We start from the raw sequence: 5,268 nt of genomic DNA, 5'->3' as shown, positions 1-5,268 counted from the left end.
TTAATAGTTTTTAAAGATTCAGTATCAAGTCATTCGGCCTTCTTTTAACCCGGACATTTCTTCCGACGTAGAATAATTCCATTCTATGGATATGAAATTGATATAATCCTCAAATGGTTTCCCTGTAAAATTTCCTTTTTCTGACTTACGTCACTTTTCTTATGAATGAACGATATCACTGTGATTCACTGTACGCAGACATCTGGATGACTTCTCGTTCCGCTCGCCAAAGATTAACCACCTCTTTTCGGAAAGCTCGTACAATGGTGATCCCCGAAATAATTACCGCAGTTCGCGAGTGTCCGGCATACGAACGACAGAAGGCACTATCCGTCTGCGCCATTTCCTCCTTACGTCCTCGTATAACCCTAGCATTCATCCCGGTTTTATCCCGAGTGTAGAGGGCTGGCAGATAGAAGGCAGTAAATGGGTAAAAGCTCGCAAAGCGGAGAACGAAATCATAATTCGAAGTTCGTGACTGGACTAGAGTCCGTTCCGTAGAACTATTGGATACAGCGGAGGTTCCCGAGTTGGGCTCCTAGCGGTGGCGCGGCGCGGCGCGGCGTGCAAGCAAGCAAGCAACCTACCAGCAGCAGCAGCCAGGAGGGAGACGCTAGAGCCGAGAACCGAGAAGCGAGACCAACGGGATTCGAGGCCCTTTGATTGCCTTGGCGAACTCCGTGAGCCGTGTGTGCTCATTTGCATAGGTCGGCCGCTGCTCGCTCGTTTTCAGCGTAGACTTCCGGGCTGGTCCGCGCGTCGATGCGCATTAGCTTGCAGCCGGTTGCCTGGGAATAGGTTATTGCGCCGCGGATTTAACATTCCCGAAGCGTTTATCGGAACGCGGCCGGTTACACGGAACGCGGCGGATATAAAGGTAATCAAAGGCCGAGGATCCGGTGTTGGAACGATTGATTGAATTCCAGGATCCGAGCCACCGGCCCGGTGCCTGGATATTTCAGAGTTCGTTATTGGAAATCACTGTCCGTCTCGTGGCACGGGCCCGCTGCCCGACGGCTGTTTTATTGCGCCCACCCCCAACGCACCCCCATACACACAACCTTCCACTCGCCTCGAAACAATCGCGGCTTTTTAATCTGTTTTACCACGGATACGGACGACCGTCCGCGCGAAATCCTCCTTCCATGGGAATTCTTAACACCATGTGTGTGGACGCTGGTGCTGTCGTTCACGAGGTATTCGAAAATTCTGGAAAAGTAACACGGCCAGCTCTGCTCCGTGCATCCGATGCTCGTCGCCCTGATAACTCTGGGTAAATCTATTTTCAGAAGACTCAACTGCACACAGATCGAGATTCGGTTACGCATCTCGCGTAGCCACGAGCCACGGAGCCTTTCACCCTATTTTTTACGCGAGTGGTAAGACTAAGAGTGGATGTCTTATAATTAGTCGGTGTAATTGAAACAGTAAAAACATTAGAAGAATCTAGAAGTACTATTATATTATGTTTAACCAATTAAACATGTTAGGAAAGAAAACTAATTTCCACTTCACTCCAGTTTGTTGCAATTCGGGTAGAAAATGTTCGTATTGCATGAAGATCCGCAGTCTACTCATGACGTGCTAGTCGCAAGGAATGCTAAAGGAATTCGCAGAGAAACCGTCTGAATGGTCAGGCGCATATAGTTCAGTCACACGCTTCAATGACCCAATATGTTGACACTGATGTGTGTAAATTCCAGCTGACGTGTCGTAATGTGGTCCTCCATTATAACCAGTGTGTCGACGGAATAGCAACAATCCCAGCCAATAATTGCATTTTGTCATTGCTCGAGGGCGGTTACTTCCTGTTGGAATCCAACGATAATATTATACAAAGACAGGCTATGGTGCGACTTCGACCGTAGCAGCAGAGATTTCGTTGCCTGGCCCAAGTGGTTTATGACACCCCCACTTAAGAAAAGGGACCGAAGGTTTTTCCAGGGACGAAACAGTCAGTCGTCGCTCTAATACAGTACAGAACACATCACAGCATATTTTACGCTACAGCATTAGCTTCACCTTATTTCAATACAGTTTATATCTTTTTCCATTCACATTACGATCACTGTTTAATCCACTGTGTAACTTTATTTGCATTGAATAAATAAAGTCATCTTATTTAATAAAATAAAGTTTTCCAACACTTCCGAAAGCAAGATCACCGCCCTTCTCGCTGTGGCGGGATCGAAACTGATCCCAAGAAACTGGCCTCAAGATGCACCTGGCCCGAGGGTGGTCGCGCGCCCAGCAAACTTAACTGTGTGTTCTGTGTCGCATCTGGACGTTTATAACGCTTCAATCGCTATTTAGTTGAAAGCAAGACCTTAAAAGACCCTACAGGCCTAACTCTAATGTTAACTGAAAAGACAGCTGAAAATGCAGTGTATACTGAAGCTCCTCAAAAGTAGCTAATTTCGAATATTTTAATCTTATTTTATATGTATAATTTTATATGTACTTTATGTACAAACATAACTTTGGTGAATATATTGTGAATGATTGAAAACACTGTTTTTGCAAACAAAAGAGAAGAAATGAAATAACCAGATTAATTCGTGGATAACAGCACACTCAAAACTTTTTTGCAGAGATCATATTTTTGGGTTGATCGTTGGCACGCATGATCGACCGGAAACAAAGGACTCCGTACAAATTTAACAAAGTGTAATTCACTGGGGCGTTCGTCCGTCAATAGAACAAAAGATTACACAGATGAGAGGGGTTGTGGAGCTAACGCGCGCCGAACGGGTTGATTACATTACAACAATTAACGTGCCACATCCGAAAGTGTGTTATCGGAAATCACGCTTGACGCGTGGTCGACGTCCTCATAAAAATTTCCCGTTGCTTTTTATTTTATATATTCGTTTTTGTTTCGGTTTAATTAGTTTCACAAAATACACAAAAGTCTTCCCTCTTTATCTGTCAGTACAGAATCGCTTGCAGTTTGTAGTTACTGTAACATAATACACAACAACTTTAAATGTCCTCATGACGTATGCATATTTATAAAATTATTGTAAAAATTTTTTATCTTCACGAGGTGTAAATCATTGGAGACTTGTAATAAAGATGAGAGAACAAGAAAGAAAAATAAATAAAGCAATATATAATACTTAAAATGGACACATACATTCATATGTTATGTTACATTATTTTTCTTTCTTAGTATTTATTTCGTATGTATTTATTTTGTACGTATTTGTTTTACGTATAGGCAATATGTCAGTGAATTTCTGAATTTTTATGCATTATAAAAATCGCTTATAGTCGTATATTGTCAGAGTACTTTAACTTTCCAGTATTGTCAAAAATAGAATATTTAATATTTAATATTCTAAAGTGAGAAGCCGAGATCGCAGTTTGTTAATTCTCCATTTTCGTTTTAGATTGTCATGGATAACCACCCCTTTTTTCTCCCACCTGTGGTCGAACACCCTGTATACTACGATTTATATGACGATTAAGATTTACATGATGTGAGAAATAATTGAGTTTCTTTATTTCGATTCACAAACGATAATCTGTAATTTATGAAGTGGATGACTATACGCTGATAAAGTAGACAAGATCCAATTAACGAAATATGCTTTCGTATCTGATCCTGTGGTTAGAGATATTCCTTTCAATCTGTATAATGATCCTCCTAGATGAACTCGTGAGTTATCTGGAAATTTAATCTCCTTTATTTCCTGATCGATCTTTTGCGTTCTTGGCGATTTTAAGAAGCCGTTCTCAATGTTCCACTAAATTTCCACTATTTAAACCTCCCTCGCCGATCATCGTAAATCAACATCAATCTCGGAAGAAAATCTTTATTATCTGCTTCATTAGCTTCATCAGCGAGTACACAATCCCTCGGATGGTTCACTTAATCCTGAAACGATGCAATTTCCCAGATCACTCCATCTCTTCTATCAATATTACTTCGATAATCTCAGTCTTTCCTTACACCATTTATTGAGAATATTATTTATATCTTTAACATTATTAACCAACTATACATAACATCATAGACATGTATACTTATGTTGTAGCCTTTCTATTGTTAATATTCATTACCACCATCTAAATCTCATTTGTGCCCGAATGTTCTACACAGTCGTGCACCTAAAATTACTATGATCATTTCTATTCATTATAGCCAATAGATACGTGCAGGTATTTCTGAACCAAATAGTTTCATTTACAAAAATGAAGGTAACCTTGATATCTCTGAAAGAATGACATAAAAATAAAAATTTTTTGGTATTGTGTGAGCCCTATTTTACTATTCAACTTTGTCCTCAAGACAGTTAATGGCAAGAAAGTAATTTCGGTGTTTTAAGGCGAAATAAAACCGAATTTTTTTATTCAAGCAATAAACTTTAATCAATAAAGTAACTTCCCTTGTGCTCGATGATCTTTTGCCATCTTTCTGGTAGCTTCATAATTCCGCGCTCATATGACTACTGGTTCTTATCAGTAAAAAACTGATCCAACTGCGATGTCAGGTCATCATCATCAGTGAATGTTGTGGTAAATGAGTGGGCGGAAATGCATATTGGGTTTTTTTAGTAATTTAATATACTTAACGATACATATATGTTAATACAAGAATTAAAGAATACACTCTCAACACGTGGCGTCCATAGATCGAATCAAACATAACCTCTAAGCACAAGCACTCCCTCTATATACTTCTGGCCTCTCACTCACTCACGCGTGCTCACACTTCCATCTATACTCTACATTCACAACTCTCACACACAATACAAAACAATCATCACTCACAAATGTTTTACCATTGTGTTTTGCCACACACATCTTTGATAACGCGTGAAAAATTATTGGAGCTTGGTTGGGAAGTGATGTCACATCCACTATACTATATGCATAGCCTGGACATTGCACCGTCAGATTACGTTTTAATCCGAACTTTACAAAACTCTTTAAATGGTAAAACATTCGCTAATGCTGATGACCTAAAATCGCACTTGCATCAGTTTCTTGCCGATAAGTACCAGAAGTTTTATGAGCGCGGAATTATGAAGCTACCAGAAAGATGGCAGAAGATCATCGAACAAAATGGAAAATATTTTATTCATTAAAGTTCATTGCTTGGATAAAAAAATTGCCTTTTATTTCACCTTGGAATACCGAAATTACTTTTTTGCCAACCCAATATCTCTGAAGACAACAAAGATATTTGAGGTACAAACGTTGGGCGACTCACCCTGTATTACACAATAAATAACAAAAAGAATTTAACTAAAAAATCCCTTG

General features: G+C 39.8%; 2 protein-coding genes across 13 annotated transcripts in view; both read left to right on the top strand.

Moving 5' to 3' along the window:
- The window catches only part of LOC143217586 (dystrophin, isoforms A/C/F/G/H), a 1,095,306-nt gene that overhangs the window by 618,802 nt on the left and 471,236 nt on the right, over positions 1-5,268 (top strand). The window lies entirely within an intron of this gene.
- The window catches only part of LOC143217589 (uncharacterized), a 172,282-nt gene that overhangs the window by 146,923 nt on the left and 20,091 nt on the right, over positions 1-5,268 (top strand). The window lies entirely within an intron of this gene.

The sequence above is a fragment of the Lasioglossum baleicum genome, chromosome 17 (genome assembly GCF_051020765.1).
Source record: "Lasioglossum baleicum chromosome 17, iyLasBale1, whole genome shotgun sequence".
Lineage (NCBI taxonomy): Eukaryota > Metazoa > Arthropoda > Insecta > Hymenoptera > Halictidae > Lasioglossum > Lasioglossum baleicum.
Note: the sequence above shows the minus strand (reverse complement) of the source record. Positions and strands in the feature narration are given on the sequence as shown.